Source organism: Oryctolagus cuniculus, chromosome 19 (assembly GCF_051225735.1).
Source record: "Oryctolagus cuniculus isolate XC-2025 breed Fujian yellow rabbit chromosome 19, ASM5122573v1, whole genome shotgun sequence".
In the NCBI taxonomy this organism is placed as follows: domain Eukaryota; kingdom Metazoa; phylum Chordata; class Mammalia; order Lagomorpha; family Leporidae; genus Oryctolagus; species Oryctolagus cuniculus.
Window position 1 is genome coordinate 63,864,863 of NC_142885.1, and position 21,345 is coordinate 63,886,207.

Here is a 21,345-nt window from a genome sequence, read left to right on the forward strand (position 1 = left end):
CCCTCTCTCTCCCTCTCTCCTTCCCTCTCCCTCCCTCTCCCTCCCTCTCCCTCTCCCTCCCTCTCTCCCTCCCTCCCTCCCTCCCTCTCTCTCTCTCTCTCTTCCTCTCTCTTCCTCTCTCTCCCTCTCTCTCCCTCTCTCTCCCTCTCTCTCTCTCTCTCTGTATCTCAGGTATATCTAAGTTCCCTATAATGCGCACATCACACTCTTCAATATAGATGAAACGTGATTTATGTATCCATCCAATCCACGTAATGATTGCAGCTCTGTTTTTGTCAGATTTTTCCTCTTAGAAGCTGAACTGCAGTGATAATCGTCCAGCTTGACCATGCACATGTGCAATTATTTTCCTAAGATTCTTTCTAAAAAGTGGGAGTTTTGGGTCATAAGTCGTGTGTATTTTAAAATTTGAATATCTGTGACCCAGTTGTGGTGCAGAGTAACTGTGCCAATTTCCACTCACACCCACAGGTTGTGAAATCGCCCACTTTCCCACATCCTCAGCAACTGTGGCTGTTGGGGGGGAAACTGCCCACAGTGGCGCTTCTGGTCTCAGACTTTGTATTTCTTCCCTCCTTACACCCTAAGTATTTTGTGGGCCATTGACGTCTTGGCAGCCATCACACTTAAAGCTGAATTATATTCCGTCAAATGGACGACTCCTAATTCATTTGACTACTGCCAGCTTGGTGGACGTGGAGTCAGTTTTATGTTTCTGAAAAGTCTCCTTGTTCCTTGTGGCCCATCACTGGCTCAGCCGTGAGATTGAAAATTATCACTGCAGACTCGTTTGGTGTATTTTTGTCCAGCGTTCACTGATTCAGTCCATACTTCATTCCTCGGATAATGAGCCGCGTGGCACTGTGACTGAGGGACAGGGCTCTGGAGTTAGTCTGTCTGATTTCAGATACGGTCTTCTCTGCTTTCTCTGTGCCTTGGACGATCATTTTACCTTTCTGGCCTGAGATGTTCATTGTGAAATTATAACAGCCCCCACTCTCTCAGCAGTCGTTCCCCAACTTTGGCACACATCAGAATTTTGGGGAGAGCTTGTTACTTCACAGACTGCGGGCTCTGCACGTCCGTGTGTCTCAAGCAGCAGCAGTACGAGCATTTGTGATTCTAGCAGGTTCCTGGGTGATGCTGACCTTGCTGCCTGGGGATTCTGTTTTGAGAACCTGTCTTCTGGGGGTTCATTGTGAGTATTAAATGAGGCAACGCAGCACCATGCTAGCACTGGCCTCAGTAATTAGGTAATAACTTTCAGAGCCATGAGTGAAGTTCTTGGCCATTGTTAATAACAGCCAGTAGAGGCTGGCACCGCGGCTCAATAGGCTAACCCTCTGCCTACGGCGCCAGCACACCGGGTTCTAGTCCCGGTCGGGGCACCAGATTCTGTCCCGGTTGCCCCTCTTCCAGGCCAGCTCTCTGCTGTGGCCTGGGAGTGCAGTGGAGAATGGCCCAAGTCCTTGGGCCCTGCACCCAGTGGCCGTGGCAGCCATTGGAAGGTGAACCAACGGCAAAGGAAGACCTTTCTCTCTGTCTCTCTCTCTCTCACTATCCACTCTGCCTGTCCAAAAAAAAAAAAAAAAATAACAGCCAGTAGATCATGTGAGTTTATGGCAGGAGAGTACAGGGTTGCTCTAAAATATCTGAACCTCTAGCAGTAGAGGTCAGGTTTCTCTCTGCACTGGGGCTGGAGGGGTGTGTGTGTGTGTTAGTATACTTCTCTCTGGGCTGGGGCTGGAGGGGTGTGTGTGTGTGTGTGTTAGACAGCATGCTTCTTTACAATTAACACACACCTGAGAAAGGAGCTCTTCAATTGAGAAATCATGGTCCTGTGACAGCTTCCCTTCCTCTCTTCTTCACCTCCTTAATAATCCTGTTTCTACATCGCCTTTCGCAGCATTTTAAATAATTGTCCAAATACCAGGAAGAAACTTAGGTAAATCAATGTGAGACCCGCGAGCTCTTGGAGAGTGGGATCGCTGCCAGCCCAGAGACAAGAGCGGGCTAATGAATTCCTTCTTCCTTTCATGAGGTGTGCCCTGCAGCTGGAATACTCAGAACTGTGAGATTTTGATGGAAATGTAACTCAATTGTAGGGCAATTGGAATATGCACAGGAGAAGGAATTTGGGCAGGATAATTGGTAAAATATTCAGATCCCTTTCCAGTGGCCACCCTGGTTTCCGTTTTTTAAAATGAAAACCCTGCTGTTGTAGAAATTCTGTTTGTGCCATTTGCAGAAATTAAACCTTTAAATGCAGCAAGTTTGTAACTGTGATTTCAGCCCCCAGAGAAACACGCATCAAAGGCAGTAAGTTGGCATCCACTGCCTGGTGTTTAGCCAGGCATCTCTGCACCCACAGAGGACCCATGGTGCCATACAGGGTGTAAGGCTGGGAAAGAGTACAGGAATCTCTGTTTAACCCCTCAACCCCGACACGCCCTGTGTGCCACACTCACCCCAGGAGGGTGTGAGCCACGTGCCCTTGGCCACAGCTGGAGGAAGCCCAAAGAAGCCCGTGGAGAAGAACAAAGCTCGTAGGGATCTCTGGGTTTCCACCCTCCACCCTCCCTCCCTGCACATACAGACCTGGTGCAAGCCCCTGGCACATTCAAAGGAGTTAGGAAATGGCTTCAGTCCTTGGAGACCACACACTGCCAGGAAGATGAGGGAAACTTGTTGAGAGACACAATCAGGTAACAAGAATTCTTCTGCTCAACACTGACCAAACAACAACAACAACAACAACACAAACAAAAAACCAAAAAAAAGCAACAAAAATAAACCAGGAGTGCAGAATCTGATCAAATGCCCAGCCCAGCACTTGCCATGGAGAAGGAAGACTGACATGCCACATTTGTTTCAACATTTTAAAGGCAGTAAAACATTCATGATAATGTAGAAGTTCTGCTCGGACCTCTCCCCCGTCCCACCTTCCTCCCCTGGTCCCTGGAGGGAAAGCACTGGGAGGCATTTGGTATTCATCCAGATCCACGGACATGTCTTTCTACTTAAAGTTTCAATGCATGCAGAACTTCAACAAGTTTGTGGACATTGTGCATGGTCTGGAACAATTTTTAAATCTTTTGTTTATTTGAAAGAGAGGGAGAGAATAAAACCCACTGCACCCCAGTGTGTACAATAGCAGGAAGCCAGAGTGAGAAGATGGAACAGGGAACTGAACCCAGGCACTCCGGTATGGGACATGGGCTTCCCAGCTGGCATCTTAATTCCCAAACCAAATGCCTGCTCCGCCTGATATTTTAATTCCATTCCCCATGAACTTTTTGAAGTACCCTCGTGTGCAACCACATACCCAATACACAGGTTTTTTTTTTTTTCCCTTAAATTTGAAAGGCAGAGTTTCTGAGAGGGAGGCAGGGACACACACACCCCCCTCCCATCCTCTGGTTGGGTCATCTGCTGCTGCTCTCGGGGGTACATTAGCAAGGTGCTGGCCCAGAAGTGGAGCGGCCCTGGGTGTGGTTCTCAGCCGTCACAGTGGGACCCCAGGTCCCCTCAGTGACACCTTCAGGTATGAATTCAGCTGAAGCTTCGTTTGCATCCTTCGTGATTCGCATGCTACAGCAAATGAATGAAGGTTATTTGTTTACCAGATGCTTAGCAAAGACAGCCCTTCCTGTCCCCACTGGGCAGCAACCCCTGACTCTTGAGCCCGTGGCTTCCACAGAGCAAGCTGATGGATCCAGCTCGGGCTGCAGATGTATCTGTTCTCTGCCTTCAGTCACCCCTACAAGTCACTTAGGATCCGCAGCCTCCACGCACATCAAGGGAGAGTGATTCAGGGGGCGACAGGACACTTACACAACAGGATACAATCAAGAACTAAGATGCATATGCTGGTGTGTGTGTTCAGGATCCTACCGTGAACCTGTTTTTGCCCTTGGGGTTTCAGGAAAAAAAAACTAGGGGAAAGGGGGACATTTTCTTTCTATTTAATATGCCTCCTTTTACAGAAGAGACTTTGAAAAGAGCAGTCAGCATTTTCCAAAGTTCAAAAATAGCTCAGCCGCGTTATGTAAGCTCCTTGCTCCTGCACAGTTATTAAACATCTGCCCCTTCAAGCACAGAACACAACACTGGTGACTCCCAGAGCCTGGAGGGTCTGGGCAGCTCCACCCCATGCACCTGTCCATTTCATTAAGGCCTGGGGCCCCTGGAGGCAGTGTGGTATCACGGGTAAGGGTGCAAGCACTGGAACCTGGCTGCCTGGGTTGGAATTCCTGAGCTACACTTTTCCCAGTGTTCTGCTGAGTGTCTCAGCTCCTTCAAGTGTAATATATGCATGAGAAAAATAGAAGAAAAGTTATCTGCTTTCTCTGTCAGTGCTTGGGACGTGGCACAGCAGTCTACAAATGGCTGCTCTTACTAATGAACTCGTGGTTGTAAAATCCTGAGTGAAGCAAGTGTATTTGCATGCCGTGCCCACAATACGACCATGCCTTCACTCTGTAGAAATGCATGTCCTGTCTTCTGTGTGCCTAGTGGTCAGTCACCTACAGTGGAGAGACCCAGAGAGGCCACCAGATAAACACCAACTGAGACACAGTTGCCATTTGTCTCTCCTCTGAGATCTGGGCGCCACTGGAGTACCCCATAGCTGAGGCCCAGCTCCTCAGGTGAGGGGGCAGGAGCATAGCACCTGGAGAAGGGGAAGGGGCTACATGACCCACGCACTGTGGATGGTTTCCACGTCCACGTTTCTTGCTGGTAGCTTTGCTTCTCTGGGCTGGTGCTTGTGGTCCCAGCCAGGAATATCTAGGTTGTCCCTCGGTTCAAACAAGGACACTCAGATGAAGTTTACCTCTCATTTTAAGACTGTGCGTGTATGAGGATGCAAAACATTAAATGTGTGCTGTCAGTATGTATTTGTGTGTGTACCTGTGAGTGAATACATGTACACATATGTGTGTGTGCATGTGTGTATATGGAAGGGTGTGTGTGTGTGTGTGTTTTTCTCCTCCTCATTGGAAGAGACACATTTTGCACCTACTGAGTAGGAGCCGTAGAAGGACAAGGTGGTTGCTCTACAGACCTAAGCCCTCTTGCCACAGCAGTATTGCTACCTTGAGAGTAGCATGGTCATGGGGAGAGGGACTGTGTGGGATTGAGAAAGCTCATTGGACGGCTGGTATGGCAGACCTGACTATGAATGTAGCACATTCTCACCAGGTGCAAGCTACTAGCCCTCTGAACCCAGCAGTTTTTATAAAGTGTGTGTGTGTGTGTGTGTGTGTGTGTAGGAGAGAGAGCGAGAGAGAGCGCTTACTCCAACAGAACTCAAGTATGTATGTAAAACACTTAGCATGGTGCCTGGTCCATAAGTGGGCACTTCACAGATAGCTGTCAAGTCATTATCATCATAGTATTATTTTTTGCCATCGTCATCACTTTATTTTTCTGAATTGTTTGACAAAGACTTTATTGCCCAATAATTACCATAGTCAGGTATCTGCTTTTCTACCTATTAACAGTGAGTTTGTTAAGCAGCAAATAAAGTGTTGATTTTCATCACTTACTTCTTTTTATCTGTTTCCTTCACTCTTCCTTCCAAAACGTCACACGTCACTCTGGAGGCAGTGAGGTGTTTTTAAACACCACAGCCAAATCACCACTTTAATTCATCCTTGTAAGACTGAGAGCTGCACTTAAGAGAGGGATACATTTCAATTTTGCTCTTTAATGGCTGAGTTATAACCGCGTGTCTGTGGCTCCCATTTGAGTGAGAGGGTAGGGCGTGGAGAAGTTGCTGACTTGGAAGCCAGATCGGCGTGTTCCAGTAGATCTATAGCACAAGCGAGAAGGAAAGCGCATCTCCCGGTGGAGTTACGAATTAGTATTGAAGGGAAGTTGTTGGGTCTTAATTGATGATACCTGGCTTGACCACGTACGTGTTTCCCATTAAGTTCTTGATTTATGAAGTCGGGCTTCTGTTTCAAGAAGCAACAACGATGTAAATTATTGGCCTGACAGGCGGGGAAATGGAAGGAGGATATATAAGTGAGACAGAGTTTAATTCATGTCCAAGTTACATTGAAACTTTTTTTTCCCCCATCTTCGTTTCTAAAATAGCCATAGGAAAATTCCTGGGTTAATGACTGTACTAAACCTGGGTGAAATATTTTTTATTTGATCATCTGAATTATCGCTGTTGGTTTCTTTTTTAATGCCAGTAAAATGGCCCGCTCAGTTAATTCTCTGAGCTTGACTGCAGCTAAAACTTCCCTGGGTGAATGTGATAACTCTTTGTGGGATTACCATATGCTCCACAAACATTGTGTTCTGTGCCATCAGACGCCCTGGAGATGGAGCCGTCGTGAGGGCCTGCGCTGTAATTCTGGTTGGGACCTTGAACTTGCAACGAGAGGAAAGGCTGGGCCTCAGAGCAAATCAGCGAGAACTGTCTAGTGAGAGAACCCAAGGGCAGGTGCCAGGTTGAGAACACACAGTGCCTTCCTGGAGGCTGTCCCCTTGTGGGATGTCGATTTATACAGCTCCGTGTTCAAAGCTCTTGCCCTGAGCAAGTTGCTTACTTTCTTTGAGCCTCCTCTCCCTTGGTTGTAAATAGAGAAAATTCTGAACATGGAGGACTTGGGGTGACACTCATCATGCAAGATTAAATGCGTGTACTTTATGTAGCCAAGCATCCATGATACAGTGGGTGCCTCCCGGATGTCACTTCTCCCCCTCCCCTGGACCAGCTGCACAGCCCAGTTTGGCCTTCTCTTGTGTCCTGATGGACCCGTGAGAGGTGGGCTGCGCCCCCGGGGTGTTCAGCCGAGAGCTAAGTCGACAGCCTCTCTTCAGCGTCATCTCTGTTTTTGCCGACTCTCCTGGAACGCAGCCCTCTCTCTCTTGGCTAGAAGTCAAATGTTCCGTATGCCAGCTCTGCAAGGCAAGTCAATCATTTCCAATTGGCATCCGATGAATAGCTCGACAAATGGCTGAAACCCGATGCTGGCAACTTGGAAGTACAGAAGTTGGCTGTGCCTTCACTTTGAGGGAAAGGTGGTTTGGGTTGTTTTGGGGTCACACATAAAGCACAAATATTGTTCGGATTTGCCTTGGGTTGGATGCGCGTCTTTGGATTTTGGAACCAGCATGCCTAGAAAAAGATGCATTGATCTGTTTCCTCCAGGGTTGAATAATAGAGAAGTTTTCATTTTGAAACCTGGTAATTTGGTAATATATACTAATTATTTGCTGCAACTCTTCTTCTGTGAAAAGATAAATCAAATGAAAGCACCATCTTAATTACTCTGGTGCCTGCTATCAGAGTGTTTCTAGGTCTGTTAAAATTTCTCCTTTGTTTGTTCTCATTTTAGAAAGGCAAAAAGACAGAGAAACAGACCCAGAGACATCTTCCCTCTGCTGGCTCACTCCATAAATGCCTGCAACGTCCAGCTGGGCCAGGCCAAAGTCAGGAGCCTGGAACTCCATCCAGCTCTCCCATGTGGGTGGCAGGGACCCAAGTACTTGAGCCATCAATGCTGCCTCCCAGGTTCACATTAGCAGGAAGCTGGATTGGAATCAGAGCCAGGACTTCAAGCAGGCACTGTATTGCAGGATGCAGGCATTCCACGTGTTGTCTTTAACTGCTCCTCCAAACACCTGCCTCTGTATTGGGCTTAATGTATAAGCTCAGGGACCAGTTGGGAGACGATGACGTAAACAGGGGAGAGAGGAGATGATGACTTGGAGTAGAGTGATGACTGAATTCAGAGAGAAGTGGGTGGGCTTCATGCATAATCTGGGTCTAAAAATAACAAGACTGTGGTAGATTAGTATAAGATGATAAATATAATAGTGAATGATTTTTCAGTTGTAGAGCTGAGTAGATTGGTGGAAGCTTTTATTAAACAGAAGAAACTGGGGAAGCAGAGTTTGGGTTTAGGGAGTCAGGAACAACATCTGACTTCAGATGTGTTCATTGGATGTAATTTTGAGGTAGCCAAGGAGAAATCTCAAGTAGATAATTGCAGAGTCTGGGCTTAGATGGAAAACAGAATACACAGCATTTGAACTTATTGATGGCAGTTAAAGCCTCAAGATCGATGACATCACCTAGGGAAGAATGGAAAATAAGAGGAGAGTCTAGGTTCAAGCCATGAGGACTTTTTTTTTTTGACAGGCAGAGTGAACAGTGAGAGAGAGAGACAGAGAGAAAGGTCTTCCTTTTGCCGTTGGTTCACCCTCCAATGGCCGCCGCGGCCGGCGCGCTGCGGCTGGCGCACCGCGCTGATCCAAAGGCAGGAGCCAGGTGCTTATCCTGGTTTCCCATGAGGGTGCAGGGCCCAAGCACTTGGGCCATCCTCCACTGCACTCCCGGGCCACAGCAGAGAGCTGGCCTGGAAGAGGGGCAACCGGGACAGAATCCGGCGCCCCGACCGGGACTAGAACCAGGTGTGCCGGTGCCGCAAGGTGGAGGATTAGCCTAGTGAGCCGCGGTGCCGGCTAGCCATGAGGACTTTCAACACCAATTGTCAAACAGCCCCAGGGGCAAGGAGGATCCTGGAGAGAAAGAGCTGGGCTGTGAATCCAGGCGCCTCTCCCCACATGGAGGCTCTGTATTCCCAATTTTTGGTTGTTGGGGAGCCTGGTGGGTGCTCTGTGCAGTGTCTGTGGCATGCTAGACATTGTGACGGGTCCCATGAGGCTCCCCAGGACGTATGATCAGTAGTAGACACTGCTAACCTATGGGTTTAGTGCAATCAAGTTAAATAGTCATGCCGGCATTCTAAAGAGACAGCAAAGTCTGTGGTGTGATGAACTTCCAGCCACGTCGTCCCAGGGGTGACTCCTTTGAGGGTAGAAAGCCCCCAGCACTCCTGGGCTTCAGCCCTGACACCCATGCCAAGATTCGGATGTGGAGTGAGGAGGAGGTGAGAGGTCAGGCAGGGAGCACAAACCAATCTCTGCTTTTGTTTAATTCTGGATATGATTTGTGAAATATCTGACATTGCACAGGATAGCAAAAAAGTCTTTTCTACCCAAAGAGAGAAGCATGGTTAGAGTGCCTGTGTTGGGAGTCCAGGGGTCTCTCCACTGGTCTCCTTGCTTCTCTACTTCCTTCTTCTCCTGGTTTCATGGCCATGCTGCCTCGCCGCAGGTGTGGCAGAGCCCCCATCCAGGCTCCTGCTGACTCAAAGCCTGGCCTGGGTCCCAGGGATGGAGGAGTCTCTGTCCTGCTTGGTGGTGCTAGCTGTGTTCCGCGTGGGCGAGGGAGGCCGGCCCCATTTTTACATAGGCCCCAAAGTTTGGTGAATGAACTGGCAGATCTGCTGATGCCTGGAGAACTGTTGTCCAAAACCTCACCCCCAGTTTCCTGAGGATTTGCCTCACTTGGTTAAGCCCTGGCCGAATAGAAGGGCTACACACATTCCACCTCATTTCTCACATCATAGAGAAGAGCTCTCCTGAGACAGGTGCTCACTTCCTTTTCATTCCCATCACTGTTAATAACAGGAAAATTCTTAAAATTTAATTAGTGCATCATTATGTGTAGGGGCTGGGGAGACTTTAAGTTTCATAAGTTGCATTATGTAAGCATGTGTCTTTTACAATGTGGCTGAATGGAAAAGTCAAAAAACTTAAATCATGAAGCTTGGCATGTGCCAGTGCCTCCTATCTGCCAGTTAGCTTGAAGATATTATCATGTAGTCCTTAGGCGTGAGTTAGGATGCTTTTCTCGCAGGCAGTAGTCAGCTGAGCTCAAACTGAACGTGCTTGAACTGTTTCACCTGAAAAAATAGCAGCGGCAGCGTGGGTTTCAGGTATAAAACAATCAAGGTTCTGGCTGTTTGGCCACGAGCTCCTGTCTCTGCTCCGGAGAGTGTGGTCTCTGTTCTCTAACTGGCTTCCTCATCCCTTCAAGTTTCTGTTGGCCACACCTGGGATCACGGCCTTGCTCGCTCATGGCCAGAGGAGGTCATGGGTTTATCTTTGGGCCAACAGCAGTTATTTTTGAACACGTTATGTACTGGCCGACTTGGACTCCTGACCAATCACTGAGAAGGCAAATAGGGTAAGGTGAAGGCAGACCAGACCTACTCCTGCTGCTGGGGATGGGGTGAACTTCCCCTGAGGTCTGCAGCTTCTGATGGGAGGCCTACAGTCTCAACAAAACGGGAGTCCTGTTAAGAGTGGGGAAGAGAGAAATGAACGCTGGAGAAACCACTAGGAGGTTGGAGACAGATCATGACTCACATCACAGTGGAGGAAGCTGAAGGCCAGGGGAGCCGCACAACTTCACCGAAGCCACACAGCTAATATAAGCAGAGCCAGAATCCAAATCTAGTGTTTTTTGGTTTAAACTCTCCTATCCTACTATCAGAGTCTACAAATTGGCCTGCATTGTTTGGGTTTTAAATTTTAAACAAAGCCGATTTCTATTGTTATCGATAACTGGCAATTCTGAACAGTACCAGTGACAAAATACTCACACTGTGACCACTCACTCTGCCCACTTCCCCGCCCTGCCACGTGATAGTGTCCAGGTCACGTGTCCAGCCTTCGGCACTGGCTCTTGACTGGGTGATTCTGTTGACTGCCACATGTGTATGTTTACGCTTTCCAGAAGCCAGACCGACTTGAATGAATATGACACGACTTTACCTATCAAAATGAAATTCTTAGCCTAACTTGAGGAAATATGGAAAGTGAGAATCCCACATTGCGACCTGGTGGCCCAGCTGGAGTGGCTGCCAGCTTCAGGCTGAGAAAGGCCGGCCGTGTGCACCTTAGACTTCATGTGGGTCGCATTTTCTTATGGTCTTCATTTGCGGTCTGCTTTAAGCATTTTATCTTGAACACGAAACATCTTGAGTTTATTCTGTTACTTTTCTTGTGGTCATCATTGTGTATAATCATAACCCAAACAGGAATCTGATGCACTTTGAGGTTCGTCTGTACTGGAAGGAGGGGTGACTGCAAGCGTTGCTATCTCATCTCCAGAGAACCAGACCTGGGTTAGCACAGCTGGATCCACTTGCTCCGTGGATCTCTCTGATCCTATGTGCTTCAGCGTTGCTGGTCAAACGTTCTCACGGCCGGCTGCTGGTCGGCTCATGTAAAGAACTGCTGGTCTGCGGTCTCCTGTGGGTAGAGTGTCCCCGAGAGTGGAGAGGGACCCCTGCTAGTTCACCTGCATCTCCTCAAAATGAAACCGGCTTTCAGAGTTCTGGCTGGGGCTCGGCAGTCTTAGGCGGAGTGGTTGGGCACTTTGTGGTGCTCCCCCTTTGCTCAACCTGTCTGTGCCTAGCATGGTTTGCCCAAGGCAAGATCTTCTTGAGTTATCCAAGGAGCGTTCTCACTCAGGGGATTGTATTAATTTAAGAAAATTTTTTAAATAAAGCATCTTCTCTAGTGGGTGTCTAGCTTTTCTGCCGTATCATGAAATTTGTCAAATGAGTGGCAAATACTGGAGTCTGATGGAATTCATTTGCTTCTTTAGGAATCGGCCCTGAAAGTGTGAAATGTATCATTTAATCTAGTAAAGCATGTAGTTATGATTTTTCCTCTTGATAGTACTAGAGTTTTCACTATTTGTGTAAAAATAATTTTGGGGCTTATAAATTATAATTGCTAAGGATGTAATCGTTTGACAGGTTTAATAGATTTGTTTTCCTTCATTAACTTTATCATACTGACTTCCACTTCTGATCAAGATGGAGTACGAAGGACTGGGTATATCCTGCTGACTAAAAAATCAAAAATGAACAAGAATATTTGAAGTGATTTTTAAAATATTTTAAAAGATTTATTTGTTATTCGGAAGCCAGAATTACACACAGAGAAGGAGAGTCCGACACACAGAGAGATCTTCCATCTGCTGGTTCACTCTCCAGATGGCTGCAATGGCCAGGATTGGGCCACGCTGAAGCCAGGGGGTCTCTCATGTGGATGCAGGGCCCCAGATACTTGGTCCATCTTCCACTGCTTCCCCAGGTGCGTTAAAAGAGAGCTGGATTGGAAGTGGAGCAGGTAGGACTTGAACCAGTGCCCATGTGGGATGCTGGCATCACAGGCAGCAACTCACCCTGCTATGCCATAATGCTGGTCCCAGAGTGGTTGTTTTTGATATAAGATAGGAAGTAAACTCAGTAAGTTTATTTATGGCACGACCACTGCTCTGGCAGTTTCCAGGCTACAGCTTAAGGAGGGGAGCCCCCAAGAGCTCCTGGTGGACTCCTGAGTTGAAGAAGCAGCAGTGAGGCCAGCGGCACAGGGTCGTTGGATTTCCCAGGACAGCACACCTGGGAAAGTGATCTGCACAGGTGGAGAGTAGTGGAGGGGTCTGTCCAAGGTTCCCTTTCAAACCAAATCTCGGAGACTATCTCTGAGTACAGAGACCCAGATATGGGGGCGGAGACTGCCCAGGGCCAGGAAAGAAACTCCTTCACGGATTAGAAAGAAGCGAACACGCCTGGTTCTCTCCTCGGGCCGGGGACTGTGTCCCTTCCCAGTAGCCACACTGGAACGTCTCTGTGTGTAAGGACTTTGGGTTGGGTACTCGGAAGGCTGCTGTTTCAGTGCTGGAGAAAGATCGTGTTCTGGAATGGCTCGAAAGCATTACACGTTCCAAGTAACTCAGTCGTGCCAGAACAGAGGTCAGGGATGGGAACTCACCACGATCAGCACACAACAGGTTAAAATGTGTATTTCCAGAAGTTACCAGGTATGCAAAGCACCAGGGACATGTACCCTATTATGAACAGAATAATCATTTCACAACTTGCACAGACTGACTGACGTTAGAATTGGCAGATGGGGATATTACCATTAAAGTGTCTGTAGCTCTCTCTTCCATGGGTTCAAAAATTTTAATAAAGACACAGAAAAACAATATGAACATTCGTGTCCAACTTTCAGATACAGAAACTACATTGTGTGAAAAGATAGCTAAACTGGATGTGGTTAATGGCAGATTTGATGTTGAGAGGATTGGTGATCCTGAAGACAAGGCAACTGAAACTAATCAAAATGAGATTCGTAGGGAAAAACCATTTAAAAATGAATCAAGCATCCGTTAGAGTCTTAATGTAAGTTTAGCCGGAATTCCTGAAGTATAGGAGGCATGAAGAATACTTGAAAAAATAGTGGACAGAAAATTGTCCAAATCTGATGAACACTAGAAAACCATAAAGACTTCACTGAATTCTGATAATGAGAAATATAAAGAAATATCACATTCCTCAAAATCAGTGTTAAGGATACAGCAACTTAAACGATATGGCAGAGTGAAAATCTGCCAAATGAAAAACACACATTGTGTACAGGACAAAGAAAAGAACCGGCGTGCTGTGGTGTAGCAGGTGTAGCCACCACCTGCAGTGCTGGCATCTCATATGCTTGTAGATTCAAGTCCTGGCTGCTCCATTTCCAATCCAGCTCCCTGCTAATGAGCCTGGGAAAATGGCGGAAGATGGCCCAAGTGCTTGGGCCCTTGCACCCACGTGGGAGAAACTCTTGGCTCCTGGCTTTGGATCTGCCCAGCTCCGGCCCTTGTGGCCATTCTGGGAGGTGAACCAGTGGACGGAAGATGGAAGACCCCCCCCCCTCTGTTTCTGTCTCTCTGTAACTCTGCCTTTCAAATAAATGCATAAATCTTTTAAAAGAGAAGAATGACAGTGGATTTCTCATCAGAAATAACATATACTACAAGAGAATGGAGAAACTCTTTGAAGTACTGAAAGACGAGTGTCAACACAGAATTCTTCCCACAGTGAACATATCTTTCCAGTGTGAAAGTGAAATAAAGACTCTCCAGACAGAATCGCAGGAGGGATTCATCACCAGCAGATCCACACTACAAGAAATATTAGAAAAAGTCCTTTAGGGAGAAGGAAAATTTTACTAAGTGGGTATTTGAATCAACACAAAAGATGAACACATCGGAATTGAAAGCTACATGGTTAAATGTATAAGGATTTTTAAACTATTTAGCCAATTTAAAAGATAAAAGACTTTTTACAGCAAAAATACTAAGAATGTATATGGTTTATAACTTTTTAAAAGTTAAATGTGCAGCAATTGTAATACAACTGTAGGGAGAGAGAAATGGAATACACTGTTTAACATGGTACAATATCACTTGAAGATAATTGTGAGAAACTTAAAATATATACCATAAAACCTAAAGAAATCACTAAAGTTAAGTAAATAGGGCTATAATTAACCCACAAAAGAAATAAAATGGAATCATTGAAAAAAAAAACTGATCCAAAAGTAGGTAGACAAAGAGGAAAAACAATACATAAAACAGATAAAAAACACCTAACCATGTGATTGACTTAAACTCAGCTAGTTCATTAATTACATTAAATGTAAATGGTATAAGGAATTCAGTTAAAAGGCAGAGAGATTATAACATTGAATCAACAAGCAAGACCCAAGTATAGGCTCCTTCTTTGAAATTCAGTTTGAATATAATAGGCTGAAAATTGAAATATGGAGATGCACATTAACCATCTACAAAGCTGGACTAGCTACATTAGCAGCATAGAAGTATACTTAGGATCATGGCGTATTTGTGAAAATGAAGTCAATTCATGATAATAAATGATTCAATTCATCAATAAGACATCAATCTAAATATTTATAAACCTAATAACAGAGCTTCAAGATGCTGAAGCAAAAATTGATGGAACTGTAAGGTTTATCTGAAAAAATCCATAATTGGGGTAGAAGAAATCAGTATTCTTATCTCAATAATCAATAGAGCAAACAGATAAAAATTAATATAGAAACAAATAGTGTTAAAGACATCACAAACTAGCAGACTTAATACACATATATAGAACACTCAAATCAATACCAGAACACACATTTTTTGAAAGCACTCAGAAAATTTATATGGATATAATTCTTCAAGTCATAAAAGAAGTTTTAATAAATTTAAAAGGATTTACTTAGTGCTTCAAGGAATACATGCAAGCTATAATTGGATGACAAAAAATTCTGGAAAATATGCCATTGTTAACACAATGAAAAACACTTTCGAATTATCTGTGAGTCAAAGAATAATGAGTAAGAGACTTCTTTTCCTTGTTATCCCCTACCAGCAACCCCAGGCTCTTGGGGAAGCTGTTCTTCCCTCAGGCGTGGGAGGGCATCCTCCGTCATCCAAGGGATGGGGTGTGTGTTTCTCAGGATAGTCAGGTGGAGACGGCCGCACAGAAGGTCACGGGTGTAAGGGCACAGAGGAAGTGCTGACACAAAGAGTGGAAAACTGAATCCACGTGGGTGTGGGTATACGCCCCAGGCAAGCCACGTTTCTTGTGCTCATCAGAGTTTTTATCTGAAGGTCAAAGTAGTACCCAAATCAAGATTTGGGGAATTGTTAAGATCCATAATCTTGTTAAGATTCTGACATGTTCCTTGTGTCGCTTTCTCATCTGCAAATTGGTGTTGTCATCTGGAGTTGAACTCCATGATGGCAGAAAAGAGAGAGATGCTAGACCCCAGTGAGGACAAAGATTTTTCTTTTTTGTGCATAAGAGGACTTGGAGTATTTGTGTGTCATCATCGTAGTCTCTAGGGTATTAAAGAGTGATTCTAATTCTTTTTTTCCACTAAGGGAAATATTAGAATGCAAGTGACTGATGACAGTAACTCTGGTCTGAAATATTTTTAAAATACTAATTCAGAAAATTCAACTCAAATTTATAAAACATATCATGGATTTTAATGAATTATTTTCAACTAGTCTTATAACATCAAACGTGTAAATTTTTTTTCTGTGCTGTATTACAGATGGGGAATTTGAGCCCTAAAGCACACAGGGTTGATTTTTTTTTTTTACCAATTAATAGCAAAGACATGATAAGAGAAAACATTTTCTTTCTCCTGGAATTAGATGGTGTTGGGTCCACTACACCAGTCCTCTTTCTTTCTAGCTTCTGTGTCAGTACTAATGACAGTGATAATATTATAATGTTGATGAGGATGAGGAATGACTCCAGGGACATTATCCATTATAACTTTGTATGCTGGTACTTGTTACATTGTGAACCCTTAATAGAAATGCATGAATGAATGTACAGTGATCACTCCTAATGGAGCTCTGATCTTGATGTAGGTGAATACAGGATCTAGGAGCTTGATCCCGGTCTCCCACGTGGGTAATCAGGGACCCAGGTACTGGAGCCATCACCTGCTGCCTCCCAAGGTCTGCATTGACAGGAAGCTGGAAGTGGGAGCTGGGACTGGGAATTGAACCCAGGCATTCTGAGATGGGATGTGGGTGTTCCAAGCCATGTCGCAAGCACTTCACTAAATGGCCGCCCTCCATATTAAGCTTTATTTATTTATTTATTTGAATGTCAGGTACACAGAGAGAAAAGGAAAGGAAGAGAGAGGTCTTCCATCTGCTGGTTCACTCCCCAAATGGCTGCAATGGCTGGAGCTGCGCTGATCCGAAGCCAGGATCCAGGAGCTTCCTCCGGGTCTCCCATGTGGGTGCAGGGGCCCAACCACTTGGGCCATCTTCCACTGCTTTCCCAGGCCATAGCAGAGAGCTAGTTTGGAAGTGGAGCAGCCAGGACTCGAACCGGCACCCACATGGGATGCTGGCACTGCAGGCAGAGACTTTACCCACTATACCACAATGCCAGCCCCATATTAAGTTTTAACATGTACCATCTTATTTAGTTCTTACAACAACTCTGAAAAATAGGTTTTACTACTATCATTCCCACTTTCACATGAGGAAAAAAAGTCCCATGGAGAAAAATGACTTTCCCAGGGTCACTTAGGGATAGACTTGGAATCAGGATGGACCCTCAGACTTGAGCACCCAATTCCTGGGTTCTCGGGCTTTGCAGGGGGAAGAGAGAGCTCCACGTGTGCTTTCCTGGCCCCAGGATGTCTTCCACTCCCGGAAAGCCATGCAAAGACTCAATTGATTGATTGATTGATTGACAGGCAGAGTGGACAGTGAGAGAGAGACAGAGAGAAAGGTCTTCCTTTGCCGTTGGTTCACCCTCCAATGGCCACCGTGGCTGGCACGCTGCGGCAGGTGCACCGCACTGATCCGAAGCCAGGAGCCAGGTGCTTCTCCTGGTCTCCCATGGGGTGCAGGGCCCAAGCACTTGGGCCATCCTCCACTGCACTCCCTGGCCACAGCAGAGAGCTGGCTTGGAAGAGGGGCAACCGGGACAGAATCCAGCGCCCCGACCGGGACTAGAACCCGGTGTGCCGGCGCCGCAAGGTGGAGGATTAGCCTAGTGAGCCACGGCGCCGGCCCACAAAGACTCTTCCATCGTGGGGAGGAGCCGTTTGCTTGTCTGTGAACTAATTTTTTATGAAAACATGATTGATTGGAATTAATTTTATGAACTATAAATGTTAATATTCTCCCTATCAGTATCAGTTATTTTTATTGCCATTATTGTTGTTCGGCATTAACGATGATAAGACAAGCGGAGTGCAGAGGGGAGGGGCTGGTTTCTCTTGGGAGGGTTCTTATGAGAGTAGTGAAAAACTCCAGTGCAGTCATCAGCTCCCTTTCAATTTGTTGTGGGATGAGTCCTTTGAGACCTTGTGCGCCTCTGAGGAGGAACAATAGATATTAGCTGGATACAAAGAACGGAGCCAAAACATCAGGAAGGGGATCTCAGAAACCCTGATTAGGCAGAAGGAACGTGAATGAAACATAAGAAGGAAGAGGGATGCAAGATTTCACTTTGATCCTGGGTGCAGGGCCGTCCACAGCTGGGTTTTCTGCCTCGTGTTTTAGTGTTCGATTTACCGAGTATTGGGAGGGAGGCCAGACCACTGGCAGGTGTTTTCTGTTTGCTGTAGGGGATGGGATGCAGTGGGGAGCCGTCATGCTTATGAACATTGACTTGAGTTTTTTTATATTGGTGGGCATTTGACCCCACAGTCAGGACCCCAGTTGGGATGCCTGTGTCCCTCTCAAAGTGCCTGGGTTCATTTCCCAGCCCTGGTTCCTGACTCCACCTCCCTGTGAGCACTGAGCCTGGGAGGCAGGGGTGAGGGCTCTGGGCGTTGAGTTCTGCCACCCCTGTGGGAGGCCTGGATTGTGATCCTGGCTCCTCGTCATCCTGAGTATCTGAGAAGGGAATTGGCATATAGGAGCTCTGTCTCCCCAGCACATAAGTAAGCCATTTTTAAATACTTTTATCTTAAATTTAATAAATCTTCTGCTATCACAAAAGAGCATTTCTCATTTAGACTTAGAACTCTGCAGGTCCGGGACAAAGTGTCTTCTGTTGGCTAAGTCAACACAAACCCAGAGACGAAAGTCTGCTGGCCTGTGTTACCCATGTTCATCTACTGATTCCTGGAGTTCATTCACTAATTTGTTCATCCATTCATGCCTTTAGCTTTTTCACTCATTTGTCAGCTCATGTATTCAACACCCAGACTGCAGGTGAGGTCGTGTAGCAAGTACCAGACACACGGGGAGAGGTACCAAGCAGATGAAGGCTCCCCACGTTGTGCTCATATTCTCCTGAGGATACAGCAGGTGAATATACACAATGCCAAGTTGGTATAGAAGGGATGGAGAGAAAAATAGGCAGGGTACGGGGATAGAGCCGCACGGGGAGTTACTGTAGATACAGTGCTTGGGAAGGTGACGTTTTGATGGCTGTCCGAATGAAGCGACAAGAGAAAAAGATGAAAATCCAGGGAACGAGGGGTCTGGATGGGGGACCAGTGGCACAGACAGAATGAGTGAGTGGGGCATGCGTTTGGAGAGGTTGGCCAAGTCCTGGAGAGCCTTGGAGGCTGTGCAGGGGCAAGTGTGAAGGGTGTGAGGTAGGTAGAACCTCTATAGGCTGTGTCTGGAGCTCTTTTGTTTTCCCTGTGACTTCTCACCTCCTGTTTGGAACAGGCTTAGTTTGTTGTGGTGCACGATGCACGCCTTGCTTTCCCAAATGCCCATCCTCCCCTCCATCTCATCATCCCTGGGTGGACATGCCCAAGTCAGCCACATTCAGTCAGAGCAGTCCCGTCCAACTCATTGCATTGATTGGTGCAGGAGGGGACGCATGGTCTTCCTTGGTCTAACAGAGCGGAGTTTGGGGCTATCTGATCTTTGGCACAGAGCAATTGCAAGGCCTGGGATTGCTGCTGCTATTTTTTTCTGTCATAAAGACACAAGTCTGAGGATAGGGGCAGTACATCCAGGGAACAAGCTGAGAGCAGTGTGGTGTGGAGAATGAGCCAGAGACACCATGAAACTGCACCTCGGGTGCACCCCTGTCACTGATCGCTTCCAGTGCCAAACTTCCTCAGGAGTTTCAGTTAATCCCAGTTGGTTTAAATTCTGCAACCACCAGAACTTTGGTGGATATGCCATTCTGGCAGCTTGTCCGTGACGTCTGGCTGATCAGTTGTATTACACCCTTAAGTTGCATGGCTGCATTTGACAGAGCCAAACTTGACCTACAAAGGAATATTATGGGTTAGAATTTTAGAGCAATTGTTTTACATAAGATGCATTGGCCTTTAATTCCAGAGAGAAAGTCCCTTGATTCAAATAATTTGTGCTCAGAACGTCTGTAGCTTTTGAGCATTCAGTCCTATGCATTCACAGACTTTTGAATCGGATTTTAGTTTTTCTGCCACTTGTTGGCAATGGGACCAGCTTGTCTGGACCTAATTTTTTGTCATCAATAGAAAAGTAATGCTGGTATCCACTCATAACAAGAGAGTTTGTAAGAATTAAATAATGGGTGTAATGTTAGCTCAGTATCTGGTATATAGTAAGCTATCTATGAATGTTCTTATATAATAATGTAATTCTTAGAATAACCCAGGAAAGTGGGCCAAAAAATGCCACCTCGAAGGCGGGATTGCTCTGTGTAGCCTAATCAAGTATGTTTCCTTTCCCAAATCCCTGGGGATTTTGAAAGAAAAATACATTTTTGAAAAACTTAGCAAGATAATATCATTAATTAAGAGGGTATAGAAATGAAATCTTTAGGTGAGAAGAGAGAGGGAGGAAGTGGTAAAATTGTGGGTGCATTGAGGTTAATTTTCTCCTTCAATGGTAAATACCCACTTAGAGCCACAGAACTATTTATTTTTTAACTTAAGAAGAACTTGGATCCTAAATAAGAATGAGATATTTCCATATTTTTTATTTAGTCAAAGAGTACAGCAATTGTGAGATGATCTTTATTTCCAAAGAGTTTAAATGCAAAAGACGTGCATTTTAGAATTGATGTAGGATAACTGCCTGGCCAGTGTTCCCACCAGCTGTGAGTGGGGTGAAATTGTTCTCCTTTCGTATAGAAGATTGACACTCAGGGAAGTTAAGTGACATTCCAAGGTCACATAGTGGACAGCATTCACTATTGCTTTCATTCGTCTGAAGAGTTTTCCTAGTGTTTGATTCCAAGCCCTGCACAGTATACAGCAGCGGAACCACTACAGCTTCATGAGCTAGAGCCCTAACAACAAATTCAGACAAAAATGGGTAAAGAATAAAAGACAAGACAGCTGCACCTCCTTGTGAGGTTTAGGAATGAACACGGGGGGTTCTCGAGTGGACAGCGTCGAGAATGCTTGGGCAGTGCGTGGGACTGTGCCTTCCCAAGGCTGAGGGCGACTGGTATTAAGGTTGGAGACTGTTCCAACCTCCCAGCGCTGGTGCGTATCTCAACCAGCTGATTCCTCTATTTCTTGATTTGTGTAGTGCCGTCAGCTTCAGCTTCTTGGACTTGCCGTATTAAGAATCCTGCTTAGTCAAAATGATTCAGATAAATGGAAGCATGTGCACCTCTCTGCATGTGGGAGATGCTGCTATTGGCTGTTGTGCTGTTGGGTGGCCTTTGCAGCACGTGGCGCAGCTTCCAACGAGACTCTTCGTCTCTGGCAGCTTGTCCGACTGCTGCTGTCACTTCCAGATGACAAGGTGGCATTGACGGCAAGTTCCAGCTCACTGACTTCTCTCTTAGTCTGGGGTCTGAGCTCCGGCTCTTTTCCCTCTGGGGCCATTTCCCCATCTCCGGTAAGCCTAACTTCTGTGCTACAGCAAATGGAACCCATGTGCATGGGAGCTAGTTCCGGAACTTGTGTGCTGGGATTTTTTTTTTTTTTTAACTGCGGTTTAACACAGTGAGCAGAACCAGAATAGACTGTGCTGTTCAGAAGCCAGATCTGATATGGAAAGCAGGTGCGGACCTGTCAGCCACACAGCTGGTTGAGTTAACTCTATTAGACAGTGTTGGACTATTTTGTTGTCTGAAATAGAAGCCAGTGTGGTGGCAGGCCGTTCGTTTGCCAAATGGTGCCCTGCTAGGCTGGTGAAGGTCTGCCTTTCTTGTCGGTGCATCTGCTGGC

At 46.1% G+C, this 21,345-nt stretch overlaps 1 protein-coding gene across 1 annotated transcript in view; it reads left to right on the forward strand.

Annotated features, from left to right (window-relative positions):
• The window catches only part of GRIN2A (glutamate ionotropic receptor NMDA type subunit 2A), a 402,461-nt gene that overhangs the window by 226,063 nt on the left and 155,053 nt on the right, over positions 1 to 21,345 (forward strand). The gene's annotated exons all lie outside the window — the stretch shown is intronic.